This window comes from Haemaphysalis longicornis, unplaced genomic scaffold (assembly GCF_048455015.1).
Source record: "Haemaphysalis longicornis isolate Haplotype H1 unplaced genomic scaffold, Haemaphysalis longicornis Haplotype H1 scaffold_13, whole genome shotgun sequence".
Classification (NCBI taxonomy): Eukaryota; Metazoa; Arthropoda; class Arachnida; order Ixodida; family Ixodidae; genus Haemaphysalis; species Haemaphysalis longicornis.
The window spans coordinates 3,110,627-3,127,938 of NW_027526233.1; positions in this window are offsets into that span (position 1 = coordinate 3,110,627).

Below are 17,312 nucleotides of genomic sequence, written 5' to 3' on the forward strand. Positions count from 1 at the left end.
ACTTCGACAGGCAAAGATGCCTTCGTACAGTAGCTAACCGCTACTTGTAATGATTTTTAATCAACATTTTTTTCGCCATTACTAGACGACAGGAAATGGCGGTTAGGAGTTGAACTGAAGAAACTGAGATAATAACAAGTGCAATACAAACCTGTAAAAAGCTGGAGTACACGGTGAGCATGGACACCCACAGGACTTGAGGAGTGATAGCAGCCATTTCTGATTGAGTAAAATGTAAAGGCAAAAAGTAAGTGTGGGAGCAGTTACAACAAATGGCAATTCTACACAGAAGTCAAGCGCCACAAGCAAGTCGAAGTCTCACGGGCCAGTCTAAACTAAGCACAAGCAAGTTTTACATCCCCTGAAACCTAGCACAAGTTGGTGTGGGCATCACTGCACCTCCCACAACACTGCAGACAGCCGTGTGGGTGAAATCTGCAGCATTGCAAGAACAGATCTTACCTCTAATGACATGTCTAAAAGGTGGGTCATTCTATGCCAAACATCCCAGTACGTGGAGCTTGACACTCCCTAACCATTTGGGAAAAATAATTGTTGGTGTGACGATTGGTTTGGCCTTGCAGGAGTGTGGGACGTGGACATAGAACTTAAAAGAAAGGAAGAGAATGACTTGCACTTACAACGTACAACGGTGAACTGTGAAAGGAAAATTCAGCACAACACCAGAATACAAGGGTCAAAGTACAGTCCTCAAATTCCAGTTCAAAGGAAGAGAAAAACGCAAATGCTCTCACCGGCTTGAGAGGCGTTGTTCAGCAATATGTGTCGTGGATTGTCGTTGGTCCAGGTTGGAGAAGAGCATTGCCCCCCCCCCCGTTCTCCTCGGACAAGGCAGCACAGACAGCACCACGCCCTGCGTGGCAGGTGCAGTGGTCTATCCTGGGCCGTGGCAACAAACCGCCGCCAGGTGTAGAACTGAGCCCAGTCGCCTGCGAGTGAACTCGCATGTCTGGAAGCACTGGTACACAGGATTTGCGGGCCCATCTCCAGTCCTCGTTAGCTCACCAACTCAGAGACCTCTGGTTCCCCAGTCAGCCTCCATCTGAATCGCGTTCCACTTCCCTCCTTGAGCACCTCCTCCTAACTTGATGTTAACAGGCTGACGTGCCATTGGCTCCGTAATAAAGTACATACAAAATCTAAAGAAAGGAAAGGTTAACGACTTAATAGGACGTGGTTGCTTGCTCGTGGATTCATGACACACAAAGACTGCGCAAAAGACGTGGGTGACAGGACGAGCACCATCATGTCACCCATCATCATCCTCGTCTTTCGTGCAGTGTTATTGCTTCGTGTGAAGATGAAGCATCTCTATTAGTTAACGCTTGACTTCACACTAGAGTAGTGCCTAAGTGAAAAACATGGCTGGCAGACACTAGTGAGGATGCAAACAGCTGACTCACTAAATACAGAAAGTACACACCGAGTGCGGGATCAGCACATGTAATATTTTGCAAACATTGATGTCAGGCAAGTTGGTGTAACATGCTTTCGGAGGTACGTTACGCTTGTTATAATTAGGGCGACGGAAACAGAAAAAAATGTACACTGTGACGAGAAGAAGGCGCCGTCTTGTTGTGAAATTGTATGTTTTTTTCTGTGTCCGGGTCTGTGATCGTAGCAAGCGCCACTAGCCTTGAAAAGGATGTTTTCAGCATGCTCCAGCCTTCCTTTGATGCCTACATCAAAAGATTGATTTGCATTGGCGGTTTAATTTTTTTATCTGCAAACATCGCGCGAACGTGACAATACAAGCGAATATGCTATTCATACTGGCTTTTCCTCATACAAAGGACATTAAAATGTGAAAACAAATTTCCCCATACAAGTTTTCCGACGCATATCGCGGCCCGAAGACCGCGAGGCGGACGGTCGCGACGGCGGCAGCCGGTCTCGCGAGCGCAATAGCAGCCAATCGCACTGCACGGAATTAACACTCTCGGGTAGGGGGTGGGGGAGATTTCACAACGCCTACGAGGCGCGAGCCAATTAATTAACACCGCCCCGTATTTCGTTTGTTATTTCACAAATCGTCAGAGAAGAAAACTACAGGAAGAAAAAAGACAACAACCTGGCCAGTAGCGGTCCCAAAGATTGGTTTTGGGGGGGGGCGAATTTTTTTGAGGGGTGGGGGTGGGGTGAGGGCGAATAAATAACTGCTCCCGTCCTTGCGCCAGTTCTGTGGAGGATGTGAACCATGCAGGCGTGTGCGCGTATGCGGTGCAATCGGCTTGTGCACATTGCAAATCACTTAGTGACACAGTGGTTTTTCGCACCTCTTAGCTGGTGCAACGGATGGCTCGATCCCGCATTTCTTACGGTCGCAACACGTTTGCGGCCTTGTACAAGTGGTATTGAACCTCAGGCAACTGGAATGCTTAAAAAACCAAAAAAATAAGAAGCTGAGGACCTCTTTTGGGGGGGCGATCGCCCCTGCGTCCCCCTCGACCCCCCCCCCCCCCCCCGGGGGCCCGCTACTGAACCTGACACACTTTTGAATAGCCTGGTGTTGCAAACTAGCGCCGTGTATTACAGGATTGTACCCCTCCGCTCAACGGTAAGCAACGCTGTAATTAGTGTCGCATGATGACCGCCTCTGTGAATTCACGGCAAGTTCACGGAGCAGAATTCCTGAGCTCGCACTGACATTACGCCCAACGACCTTCGCCGAGGTCTTTTTTTTTTTTCGTTTTCTCTGTCGCGCGCGCTTCGCGGCATCGACGCGAAAAGGCGCGCTCAGCGTGTTGGCTCAGCTGGCGGTAAAGTCGCCACCCGTCCGTAGATTCTCTTTCGCGCGCGCTTCGCGACATCGACGCAAAAAAGGCCAAAATTGTATTCAGCTCATTTGTCCATTTATTTATTTAAAAGGCCAAAAATTTATTCAGGTGATTTCGACAAGAAAGTCAGAATCTCTTGCAAGCGTATGCTTTTTTGAGACCCAAATTATTGAATTCTTTCTTTTTCGTGGTTACACTCTCTGTAGTAATATTTTTGGGCGATCTGTCAAACGCTGTACTCAGAGCATTTGTGTTGTTGCGAAAATTATTGAACGAAGGATAATAAAAAAAGTTACCCTCGCAAAGCGATGAATTTGTACTGTCCCTCCCTTTGCGCCGGTACCCGCCGGGGTGGCTCAGTGGATAAGGCGTTGCGCTCTGAGAACGAGGTCGTGGGTTCGATTCCCGGCCGCGGCGGCCGCTTTTCTGATGGAGGCTAAAAGCAAAACGCCGTGTGTTTGAGATTTCGGCGCACGTTAAAGATCCCTAGGTGATCAAAATTAATCTGGAGCCCTCCACTTCGGCGCGCCTCATCGCCTGCGTTGCGTCGGTGCATGAAACCCTACAATCAAATAAAAAGAACCTCTGAGAATTCTTCCCGGATGAACTACTCGACAGACGAGTAGTTCATGCAGACGAGCAGGCAGACGAGGACGGACGTTCGCGATGTCGTGCAAAGAGAGCTGCTTGAAAGACAACCCATGGGCGGACAAGGCGAGATCATTCAAGTCGACGAATGCCTCACGAGGGGAAAAAGAAATGCCAACCGCGGCCGAATGTTGAGCGGAGAGGATGTTCCAGCGAAGCACCAGAACAACCATCGCGGCGTGGTTGACCACGGCCCCTTGGTGTTTGACCTCCTGTGGGTGAGGACTGGAGAACTACGGCTTTTCAAGGTCGACCAGCGGGACGCCAGTACGCCGGGCGAGAAGACAGCTCAGAACGTACTGCCGGGCACCACCATGCACAGTGATGAATGGGGCGCCTACCACTGCATAGTACCTCGTTTGCTAGATTCGCAAGGCAGCAACATGAGCTTGGATTGGAAGTTCGTAAACCATTCGGAGAACTTTGTGGACCCCACGACTGGGGATCACACACAAGGAATTGAAAGTTCTTGGCAGAAAGCGAAGCGGAGGCTTGTGCGGAACGGGCAGAAAATTCCAGACGAACTTCTTGAATCTCACCTCTACTGGGTGTGGTGCTTGTCCTTACACCGCCGCTGGAGGTGCACCGACCCTTTCCTGAGTCTCATTGAAGCCATTTCCCGCCGCTACCCCATGTAGGCGAACTTTCGCGGCCCCAAAGTTGAGCTATTGCGAAGTGCAATTATTAAGTGCAATTGTAGTCTAGCAATCAAAAGCCACATTTCAAAGTGCAATTATTAAGTTTGATTACAATCTACAAATCAAAACCTACATTGCGAAGTCTAATTATTAAGTGCACTTGTAATCTACCAATCAAACAAAAGCCACATCGCAAAGTGCGGCTATGTTAGGTGCTGCCATTATAATCTACAAGTAAAATGTCAGTGGCTAAATTAATTACTTTGGCATACTTTTAGACTTTTTGTACTTTGTGAAACATTTTTGCCTGACAGAATTAGGATGCACTTTCATGTACTGTCAAATCCGCTTTGTGAATTGTCATATAGTGGGAAAAATTGAAGCATACTCACACTAACGCTTGAGTCTTTAAGGTTGCGAAGCTGAATGCCGCCTTCACTACCATCACGAAGGGTTGAGTCCACGATTGCATCCGATTTGCTTCTGCAACCACCTTTAATCCATCATTGTTCCTATAAACGTGTAATTTATAACCAATCTTGGCCAACCTCCCTAAGTGGGTATGCTTGATTTGACAGATGCGCGCCGCTGACGCAGGCGGTAGGCGAAAGGCACGTACACTTGAGTGCTTCTCATTTTCTTTGTTTTATTAACTGCCGGGCAGGCACCGCGAGGCCCACGCTCACGTGCTCGCGCTCGGCAATTTATGGGTATGTTTAACTGCGGACACGAAATATTGCGATTTCCTAAACAGCTGCTTTGGTAAAGTTAGCCGGCGCAAAGGTTTTTAAGTGTGAAGCACTTCTTAGTCGGGCCTACTCCTGCTTCCACCGCCGTCCTCCGTCCGCAGCCTAGCTCGGCGCGCCAGCCAGGCCACTACACTATATAAAAAAAAACGGCATCCGGCGCCAGGTTTCGATCCGAGGACTTTGCGGCTTTTTTTTTTCTTTATTGCCTGCTTTGCGACAACACAACACGCACTGTTCAGTACACACATTACTAGCTCCAGCCACCAATCGGCTGAAGGGAGTGGCTTAAAACATCTTAAATTGCGCTAGAACATCCAGAATGGGTAACCACTCAGGCTCTTCCGGCATCACTCGATAAACTTCTCTTATATAAGCAACGCTTTCAATGAAGTACTCTCGCACTGTGCGAGCATCCTCTTCGGCATTTTGAACCGCCATGCGAGTTTTCCACATAGAATGCAGACTAAGTGCCATGAACATATCATCGTTGTTTACGGGCAAAAAGCGAATGCCATAAGGCGTTAATGGTAAGTCTTTTTTCAGGGTTCATTGGAGGATGTCCCAGTGAAACACCGCATCCCAACAGTCCAGAAAGATGTGCTCAATTGTTTCCAGCTTTTGGCATAGTCTACAGTTAAGTGTCCATGGGTGTGCATATAGTCCTTTTTCCTGCAGCCAGGGTTTTACTGGAAGCGTGCCGCTATGAAGTTTAAAGAAGAAAGATTTAACAGATGAACGTACTGGCATTCGTTTCACTCTTTTTAGAACATCTTTTCCTGAATCCACTGCATATAACTGACGATAAACCGGAACAGGCAGACACACATCAATCATATCTTTGTACAAACGTTTTCGCGGTACACTACTCAAATACTCCAAGGAAAAACTAACCCTTAAAATCCTAAAAGCATCCACAACTTCCCGCAAGAACCCACGCACACGTACACATCGCACTTCAGAAGTTGAAACTGCATAGTCTGGAATGGCATCACGTAGTCGGGCTTGTACCACAGTACGTAGAAAGCAATCTCTCTGATCTCTCAGAAACAAACCTAGAAACTATCTGTCGGATAAACAAATGTGCCAGTCCCAATATACCACTTTTCACCGAGCGAAACAAATTAGTCCCGCAGCGCGACGCTCTACCGACTAAGCCACGGACGCGACGCTGATATCAGTGTTAGTAACGCGCCTTATATCTTTAACGCATTCAAACTACGTCGTCAGCGGCGTGCATTGGCGACTCAGCGGCGTTATAGCGGCTTGATAACTGCGTGGTGTACACGTGATACTACAAACCCGCTAGTTCTGCATTCTCTCACGTGACTGCGCCTCCTCTCCCTTCACTCCGGTCGGCGCTTCGCAGCTGCGGTGCGCTGCGGTGCGGTGCCCTCCTCCGCTTCCCTGGCCCCCCGCTCCCCGCCGCCGCGGTCCCTTCTTTCGAGGGAGAGGGGGCCACGTTCCCTGGTGAAACAAGAATCACGGCCGCTGGACCTTGCGTGCGCTCTCATCCAGCGGCCGTGCAAGAACCATATGTGGCGCGCGCGCGGACCCCGCCGGTGGTCCCAGTTGACGGCCCCCGGCGGCGGTGGCGCGCGCTTTGCTTCGTCCATTCTCCCGCCACCAAGATTTCCGCAGAGGGACAAACGAGGCGTGTTAAGCCGAACGTGATCACGAGGGGGTGTTAATGTAACTAACGGGCAAAATGCCACCAAACTTCAACAAACTCCCCCTCATAGCATCACCCCGTGCTTCGCACTTCCTCATACTCCCCTTCGGGGAAATGCGGGGGAGTTTTTTTTATTTGATTGTAGGGTTTAACGCGCCGACGCAACGCAGGCAATGAGGCTTGCCGTAGTGAAAGGCTCCAGATTAATTTTGACCACCTGGGGATCTTTAACGTGTGCCGAAATCTCGAACACACGGGCGTTTTTGCTTTTAGCCTCCATCAGAAAAGCGGCCGCCGCGGCCGGGAATCGAACCCGCGTCCTCGTGCTCAGCAGCGAAACGCCTCAGCCACTGAGCCACCGCGGTGGGTACAGACGCAAAGGGAGGGACAGTAAAAATTCCTCGCATTGCACAGTTAACTTTTTTTATTATCCTTCGTTCAACAATTATTGCAACAAAACAACTGCTCTGAGTACAGCGTTTGACAGATCGCCAAAAAATATTACTACAGAGAGTGTAACAAGGAAAAACAAGGAATTCAATAGTTGGGGTCTCAAAAAAGCGTACGCTTGCAAGAGATTCTTACTTTCTTGTCGAAATCAACTCAATAAATTTTTGGCCTCTTAAATAAATAAATGAATAAATGAGCTGAATACAATTTTGACCTCTTTTCGTCGATGTCGCGAAGCGCGCGCGAAAGAGAATCAATCTGCGCATGAGTCGCGACTTCACCGGCAGCTGAGCCAACCCGCTGAGCGCGCCTTTTCGCGTCGATGGCGCGAAAGAGAAAACGAAAAAAAAAAAGACCTCGGCGAAGGTCGTTGGGCCTGAGGTCAACTCGAGCTTGGGAATTCTGCGCCGTGAACTTGCCGTGAATTCGGAGCGGCGGCCATCATTGGACACTAATTAGACAGTTGCGGATGAAAGCACACCGACGCGTCGTCAGTCTTCAACCTGACCAGGTCTTCCTCCTGCGCCCTGTCCATTCGGAGCTGGTGAGCTGCAAAACACACGCTGACCTTTGCTTAAGCCGGATGAACTTCGTGGCAGCCCCAGACTATACGGCGCGCGCTCACAGCAGCTCGACAGCAACCATCCGGTCAGCTGTCAACAATTAGTGCTAAAAAAGAAAGAAAAAAATACATCGGAGCTTTTGAGCAATAGAGTAATGAGCTGACCCCATTCCCTCTTGTAGGTGCACTCGTTCTTTGTTGTGCATATATTTTGAAAAGCAAAAAAACAAACAAACAATGTTTTATTAAACAAAGCTGTGGGGAAGTTGGTGCATTATGATTGAAAAAAGAGCGCGACTTGGACAACGGCAGTAAAGAAGGACGACCGGACAAGCGCTCACTTACAACCAGTGTTGTACACGTTCCTCCAAAATAGGAACGAAAGCTCGTTCCTCGTTCCTTGCCAATTTTGAAAGGAGTTCCCGTTACAAGTTCCTTTATTGCGAAAGGAACGCGTTCCAGTTCCACTTCAAAAATTGGAACGTGTTGTTACATTAACGTTACAATTAGGTTCTTAAATTAAAATATAGTGTAGGGTAATCCTGGGTCGAAATTAGGTGAGGCATTTAAAACTCACATCGAACTACGTATATTATACGAATATTAACATCACCAGCAGCAGATTATCTGGAGATAAAGATAATCAAAAGAAATGCTCCTAGGCGAATTTTTTCAGGGAGCACCGGACAAACTCCAGACGGATGGAGAACATTTCGGTGCAGGATATTTCGGTGCGAAAATTTCGGTGTACGGACATATCGGTGTACGGACATTTCGGTGTACGGACATTTCGGCGACCAAATTATCCGGTGCTTGCCTGTTTGCGACAGCCGTTATATTTTTATTTCCGCTTAACGTGGGTTATGGACAACAAGCAGGAGCCGTCAATTTATTTTTTTGATTGATGCCATGTTCTATCTTTGCCAGGTATTTTTAGAAATTCTACATTTATATATATTTTTAATACCTCTTCCGGGGGACACCTGTTACGCAGCTGATTTAATTCTTAAGCACACGTTTTTTTTTTCATTTAAGACAGGTTGTTAATTTATATTTGCTCTTTTTTAGCTAAGACAATTACCCGTGTTTACGATCGCCTCTTCTGTATTTTTTTTTTTAAATTACACACCCTCAAATTACATAAATTACATGCACACTCTCAATATCCAAAAAGTAACAAACATTAGCTAGCCCCCCAAAATAAAGAAAACCTTATGAAGAGTATTACAAAGGCTGGGCTGCCTTGCTAAAATGAATTCGCGAACACTGGTGTAGGATATTGTCGGGGAGGAAAAATGGGCCTTTTGGAAAAGAGCCGTGGGTTCTAATGTCCTAAATGCTGATTAAGCGTGTACCAGTTGTGCATACAAATTCCACCGATTGTGTTCGGGATAACCAACCTTCGTTTAATGTTTACAAGCCTACATTTACCACATTTTAATTCTTTGTTCTAGCGCCCCCCCCTCCCACCTCCCGCCTGTACTCTCGAATCTCCACCAGATTTCTTTTTCAGCCATGTTATTTTCGGTTTCCCCTGAAAATCCTACTGGCGTGGTGGAGTTCACGGTCTCCGAAGCGTCACTGCAGTGATTTTTTATTTTTTTATTTATAACATACTGCTAGCCTCTTAGTGGAGGCTTTTGCAGGGTGATACATTCAGAACAATGACATAGCACACTTCGCGTTTAAAACAGAGAAAAAGCTTTACATTCACCATGGGCGCACGAAACCTCTATAATGTGACACAAAAAGCCACCCAAAAATCCGATGAGAACACAATGGCCCCTATCGTTTGCTGGCTACGTCCTTCCGCGCGTCGCGGTCATATCGGCGGTGCCCCCACTCCAGGAATCGCTCTTTCTGCTCCTTCAGTGGCCCCCTTGGCAATTGACTCATGAAGTCGTGCATATCATGGACACCCCAGGTATACAACGCTCCCTCCCATTATCAGGAGCAAAAAAAGAAAAAAATGAATAGGCTAATGTGACGAGAGCAGCAGCAGTCGTTTTCAAGTTTTCGAAGTCCAGTCGACAAGTGACACCCCTCTCTCCCTACTTAGGGGGATGATTGCTGGCGGGGCTCAGCTTTCCCCTACCCTAAGTAACGCCAACGTAAGTGCCATCGTTGGTTTGTTAGTTTTAAGTAGAACTGACACCGAATGCAACGAAGGCGAGATTGATTGAGAGAATAATTAAAACGAAATGCACACGTTTGCATGCACAATTTGCACACGTTTGCACACGTTTGCACAATGCACATGTTTGCATGCACAAATGCACAATTAAAACGAAATGCACACACGAAATGCACACCTCGTTTTTCTGTTGATGTTTTTTCGCGGAAGTTTTGCTGGGGGGGGGGGGGGGGACGGGAGGAATAGACTAAAAGCAGCAGCGTCTTGCACCGTTCGGTGAAGTGAAAGGAAAGCGCTTTGGTAACACTTAAAGTATTAGGATTGTTCACATGAATGTCAAAATAACAAAAAATGGTAAACGGATCCAAATTAACAACGTTCATTTTTACCATCTGCTACAGAAATTGGGTTTCACGTGGCAATGCTACGCTCCAACGGGGTCCTGAACTGAGGAAACTGCCCGCTTGACAACTCTCATTAAATAAAGTTTATTCTCTCTCTCTCTCTCCGCCAGGGTTTAGCGTTCGTTTCCACGAACAGCGGCACAAGCACAAGTCTCGAACTTAAAATCATATCAAGTCACGAAATTACAATATTAAAGTCAAAATGTTCAAAGAATGCCTGGGACATCCCCTCACTCAAAATGTCTGGGCCAAGACGTCATGCAACAAAATGTCCGTGCACAGAAATGTCCACACCGAAACGTCCTGGACCAAAATGTCCGACACAGAAATGTCCGGATACCGTTTAGCAGTCCGTCCGTTTCATTGGCTACGTTGTTACCGTGTGTACAGGAACCGGTCTGCTCCTGAGCGCGCGGAAGGGCGAGTAGGAAGGGTGCGGAGGCACGGACATGGCGAAGGCAGGCCCGCGGAACTAATCCCCCTACCGCGACGAATGCCCAAGTGCCCAGCCGGGTCCCGGCAACCCAGTAACAACGCATACGACAGAACGGACGAACTGCTAAAACTTTCTATTCTTTCCCCGCCAGGGAACAATTCGATCGGCCAGACGCGCATTCTGGCCTCCCCAGACAAATGATCAAGGGTGAAAAGCATTCTCGTGGCTACGCTATTCACCCGTCGAACCCCGCGTAAGCAACCAGCATGCTGCGTGGTTATTCTTCAGCATTTCGCTTTCGAGGAAGCACGTACGGCTGAAGGGCGGGCAAACTGACCATCTTATAGGAAGAGAAACGCCGTAGCGCTTTGTGGATTTTTGTACTCGAGCCTTGGCATCAAAAACAGCCAAATCCTAGCGATGTAACGGCAGGAACGCCGTTCCTGCCGTTCCTTCAGAAACGTAACGAGTTACCGTTACAGTTCCACCGACCCTAAATGGAACGGTGGCGTTCCTCCGTTCCTCCAAAAAGGAACTAGTTCCAGGAACGCCGTTCCTTGTAACGCCGTTCCGTACAACACTGCTTACAACTGACATAAGCATGAGTACATGATATAAAGGTCGCTTTGGTGTTGTATGTTGCGTCACCTAGTGGATAATTTTTAAACTAAAGCCCGCAAGCGGAAAAATGAAGGTCACCTTCGATAAGCTCGCAGACCAAACTACGCCAACACCCAACTTTCCTCTATGGCAGCACCTGTGAACTTGCGCAGGTATGGGCGTGCGGCTAACAGGAGGAAAATATTCCACGTTTTGATTGGTTCCTAAAACCACTGTCAGTTGGGGACAAAAGTAGGGGACATTTATGGAATTTGTTGTTGCAGTGAGTAGGCTGCTTGTGGCCTCGCGCGTCGCCTCTGAGGGAATTCCCTGAAAGAAGCTGAGTGACGGCGTCTAGCAGCAGACGACGCTAAAAACGGCTGGAACTGAAGCTTCCTTTTGTAATTATTTGAGGTTTGACGGGTGTCTTGCTTGACTATATTTTTTTATGAATGCGGAGCATGCCTGCCTGAGCCGAATTTGTCCGGCGGTGGTTACATTATTCTTAAAAACTTCAATATTTTTTCCCCTCCGTGTGGCCCTAATATTACTGCTACCGCACCAACTAGTCATTAGACTTGGAGGACGTTCTCTTCATTATTTCTCCGACACTGAATTACCTCTGCGTTTAAGTTTCTTGCTCCTTTCAAGAATAGTGAGTTAGGCGCCTTCAGTGGGCGGACAGTTGAGAAGAATGCACGAAGAATGCACCCTTCACAGTGCTGCATGCAGCTTGTGGTATGTACTATAGTACACTCTAGCGGGGCCTGTCTTGAGCTTTCTTTCCTCTACAGTGCACTAGAATATTTGGGTAGTGGAAAAAGCAGCCGCCTCCGAGCACGGCCTCCGCGATCGGCTCCCGGCGGGGCGCCGTTGCTCCGGCCGTCCCATTAGGCATGTTCCCCAGCAAAAAACTAAAAAAAAAGTAATGCGCCCATTCCGCAACGTGCCGCGAGGTAGCTGTGTTAGCCGATTTCTCTCTGGTCTTCGGGTCCCCAACCCCACTGGTCGTCAAGACGGACGCCAATGATCCGTCCTCATCCGAAGGATCACAAGGCCAGGATGGTCTACGTAGGGCCCTGTCGAGACGCGCGGTTGATGGGGCTCTGGCTCGGATAAGTTCTCGCACGGCCCCAGGCCCCGACGACTTTCCTGCACTATTCAAGTGCTTTGCTGCCGATTCGAGGGAGCAACTTGCCGAGCTGCTCACCGGCCATTATTGAAGGTGCACCTGTTCCCGATTACTGGCATCTGGGCACTGTGTCTTTGGTTTTGAAGCCGGGGGAGATGCAAGGAAGATACAGGACTGTCAGCCTATCGCCGTCACCAGCGTGATCTGCCGCATGTTTGCGGCAGTAATCAAGAAGTGGATCAGCGCATGGGCTGAGGCCAAAGGTCTGCTCAAAACGGTTCAAAACGATTTTCGACCCAGTAGGCGCCTAGATGACAACCTGTTCGTGGTTATGCAATGCGCCGAAATTGCAAGGAAGGACGGACGCTATTGTGCAGCTTTCTCGATGTAGAGAAGGCGCATGGCAGTGTTCCTCATGGGCCCCTCTTCGCTGCCTGTCTGCTCTCGGCCTGCCACCGCTGCTCCTGTAGACCATTCAGCGGATATACAGTCGGAACATAGTCACTGTGCAACTAGGCACCGCAGTGTCTGACCCCATTGTGGTCACCAAAGGCCTCAGACAGGGATTCCTGCTCTCGCCTCTGCTGTACATTTTGTATGCGTCCAGACTGGAGCGGGCACTGCTTGGATTCAGTATGCGGTTCAGTACGACCAGTGCCAGTGAGAATCACCGCGTGCTCGCCTTGCCGTTTGCAGACGACCAGGTGGTAATGGCAGAGGACAGCCAATACCTTCAGACTCTTCTCGACATCTGCCAGGTGGAAATATCATGCCTCGGCCTGCGCTTCAATGCGCGCAAATCGGCGGTAGTGCGTCTCGCCGGAGATGAGGCTGATTCTACTGCGCTGACGCTGGGACGAGAGCCCCAGCTGGCGTCTTACGATGAGTACAAACAGCTGGGCGTTACCCTGTGCTCCGAGAAAGCAAAGTACAACAGGCACGAAAGCGTGCTTCGACAGGCGGCTCTCCGATCCTAGCGGATCCTTCGCCGCGGTGCATGTGGGGCTGTAACCACTGCCTAATGATCCGCCATCTCTGGAAGCTGGTTCACGTACCAGGCCTCACATTCGCTAACGAAGTTGTCTGTCTCTCACCCGGAACACGAGGGTTGCTAGAGAGACAGCAACGGGAAGTCGGAAGGGCCGCCCTCGGCTGTCATGACCGGGTCGGAAATGAGGCGGCACAGGAAGACGTGGGCTGGTTGAGTTTTGAAGCCCGGAAAGCCTCCAGCAAGGTCGCATACCGTGGCCGTCTCCTGTTCCTACCCCGCACGCCCTGGGCACGCAGAGTCTTGGAGTACATCTTGGCGACCTGCATGAGGACCGATCGGACACGGCGAGTGCATCAGTTGGAGGGGAAGTGCGGATTCCTCACAGAAGCTATCACGGCTGACAATGCAGCCAAGTGGTCGCTTGAGGTCCGCCGGCGATTCATGGAGTTGGTGCAGGGGCATGGAGCATAAGTCCACCCTCGACATCTACCGTCGTCACAAACAAGAAATCTGCACTGTCGACCGCTATGACAATAGCCTGGGCCTTCTGTTCGAAGCGAGGGCAGGAACACATCGCATCCTCGTCTACCAAGCCGCTTCTACAGCACCATGGGTGCACCATGTGCCTACTCTGCGGAGCGGAGGCGTAGACTCGAGAGTCGAGAACACCTGGTCCTCCAAACACGGCCTCCGCGATCGGCTGCCGGCAGCGCGCCGTTGCTCCGACCGTCCCAATCGCCCGGAGAGAGCGTAATTCTGAAGAGGCCGTTTCGCCGTTTTCCGCCGCACCGCGGCGCGCGGAGCCGATGTTTGAAACGAAAATTGTGTATGCTGCAATGCTCCTCGAAATAGCGATTCGTCAACTTTCGCGCTTCGTATCGCAATAAAAAGAAAGCATAGCTGATGTTATGCATGAAAAGCGACTCATAGAACCTGGTAATGCATTTATTTTCGGCCGTCCTTGACACGCGGATAATATTCGCTACCACCAATGGAAAATTTGCGGCGCTTAAATAATGTTCAGTTGGCTAAAAGGTCATTATTTTTCATATATTTCTTATCTCGGCTTACGTACTTTATACAATCTGTAAGGTCAATGCAGTTCAGTAGAGCGGAGGGCACGATCGCGTCATATACCCACGACGGATGGTTGTGCTCTTATCTAGGCTCCGAATAAATGTCTGTTGGGTGGAAGCACACGTCGTATTTTTAAGATTAACACGTTCAATTAGTATTACGCTGAGCGATTGCCTCAAGGATGCGGCAATCTGTTCTACGCGTGCGCCTCAAGCAAGTTACGTTTTCAATTTAAGCCGCAACAAATAAAAAAACTTGAAGTCAGATATATGCACCCCGAAGGCATTGTATTCGTAAACGTACTTTAGTAGCCACAGGCAAGCCCAATCTTGCCCATTTCGGAAGGAATACCTAAGACACTTATAATTGCAACTACTAATTTCGAAGCAATGATGACAGCTTTCATGTCTGCTTTGGACAATATCCACTTACATGTACACTATAAGTTGGAAACCAACTGTATACTGAACGCTCGTCCAAGAGCTGCACCTATTTACAAACTACACTGCACTTATATTCACAAATGTACGCTTTCAAGGCATATTCATGTCTTTCGCACATGAAGCACTTTGCGATGCAGGGTCCTGGACACCAGTTTTTTGCGGTGACAGCCTTGTCCGTGACAGTTGCACAACATTGGCAAGCAGTGGCCTCACAAACGTAGCCATCACTATGGACAGAGTGGTTGCAGCATGTTCACGTGCCCTTAATTGTTGGGCACGTGAACAGAGGACAACGTTCTAGATGAGGCAAAACATGTGCTTTGTAGGCCCAAGCAGCACGCGCTTTATCAGCATTGAGAATTTACAAAAGTTGCAGCTGTTTTCAAAGAGGACCGTTCTTCCTTTACGACAATATCCTAGGCTTTTCGGTATATAAAAAAAAGCTGGCGACAACAGTGTTTGCAAAATCATCTTAGTTTGACAGCACAACCCACATAAAACTCTTCATACGATTTTCTGCATTTCGCGGGCAACGTAATGCCTGTAAAGCTGCCTTCTTTGGATAGTGACAGTGAGCCTTTCACTTAGAGAAAACTGCACAAAGAATGCATTATACCATCGTAAAAAGCGGCTAATTGTCTTAGCTGAGTTGCATGCCGAAAAAACGAATATAAATTAAAATATCGTTGTAAATTTTAAAAAGCATCCGCGCAAAATATAATCCCTTGGCTGCATAACAGGTGTTCCCTGAACTGCGTATCAAACAAAAATATGCAGATGTTCAATTTCTAAAAGTAACCGGCAAAAATCAAATACGGCGCCTGAATAAAAATTCGATCACTGCTCTCGATTGTTGTCCATAACTCACCCTATGCGGAAATAAAATTATGAGGGCTGTTACACCAAGCAAGCACCCGATAATTCTGTCGCCGAAAAGTTTTCGCACCAAAATGTCCGCTTACCATAATGTCCTCACTGAAATTTCCGGCCCCGAAATGTCCTGCACCGATGAAGCGTAATAATCACAGCGCGATTAACTTTTCGCTGCACAGTGATATATCTTGGTTTCAGTGCTATTCTTCGAAGCTTCTGAGGCAAGCGGACTTCATGACGTGGTAGTTCTGTTGGTCAGCGCAACAAAAATAAAGCTGCAACACAGTTACGCGAATTCCGGCAGCGAAGACACGCAACAACGCAGGCCCCGCAACGCCGTCCAGGGGGTCGGTGCAAGCTGCCGGTGATGATTACGATGATTAGAGGCCTCCCCTTTGAATCGGGGTGACGGCAGGCGTCATCTAGCCTGTCATAGAAGCTTAAAATGAAATTTGGTTATACTTGTGGTGTTTGGGAAGGACGTAAGCACCAGCAGCACCACCGTACGAAAGCCGTTTATTTATAGACAACACATGGAATATATACATAAAGAACAGACGCGCCCCCTGGGGGTGAAAGAACATAAAAGTAAACCGAAACTGAATATAACATACTCCCTGCCTTAGTGATTAGTTGTTAGTAAGTGTTAGAAACCCCTAGCATGCACTGTACATATTTACACTCTACATACACACTGTTCTATACACACAGACAACTAATGAGTGTGATAGTCTTTGAGCCAAGCCGGTGGCCGGCGCTCTCGAGACAGCCGATGGGGACGCTGCACCGGCTGCACGGCCGGAGATGCTAGTGGTCTCGTAGAGCTCTGTAGCACGCCAGGAGACCGCGGTTGCGCCCAAGGAGAAGGCGGCTGATGCACGACAGGCTCCGGAACAGGCAGCTGCGGATCAGGAGCAGGCGACTGCGGTGCTGCAGGCTGCAGTACGCCAGTGGGCGGCGGCTGCGACCCGGGAGAGGGCGGTGGCGGCAGGGCAGGCTGCGGCACTCGAACCGGAAGCTGCGGCGCAGGTAGCTCCGAACGTTGGTATGGAGGACTCGTCCCACTCTCGGGAACCCGGGACAGCTTGGAGGCGTTCATGTGCAGCCATCTGCAAGTCGGAAAGAGGCAGGTCCCCTCTTCTACAAGACTTCAGTTGGCGAGGAAAAGGAGCGATCCCCCTTGAAGCGAACGGACAATGTGAACCGAGCTCCCGCAAAGCAGCAACAAAGTCATGAACGGACTCGCCTGCGTGCTGGCTGCGGCGGTGGAAACGATGACGCTCGACGACGACGTTGCACGACGCCGAAAACTGCTGCCGTAAGGCGAAGAGTGCAGACTCGTACTCGTCAGTAGCGGGCGCGGCAGGCTTCTCTTGAACTGTCGGTGCTGCGGCGCTTGCTGGTGCTGGTGCTGCGGTGCTTGACCCTGCAGGTAAAGTCCGGTAAATGCGCTGCCCTTCCGCCCCCAAACAATGCAGAAGAATGGCCTTGCGTCGCTCTGGAGGGAACTCAGCTGCTCCGGACGCTAGAAGGTAGACTGTGAAAGTCTGCTCCCACTCCTCCCAGGGAAGTGACGAACGGCCGTGCGCCGGGAGGAACGGCGGCGGCGGAGCAAGGCCGGAGAAACTCATGGCGGGGCAGATCCGGACGGCATTCGATGCTGAAGTTAGCCTGACGTGTCGTTATCCCATCCTCGTCGCCAATGTGG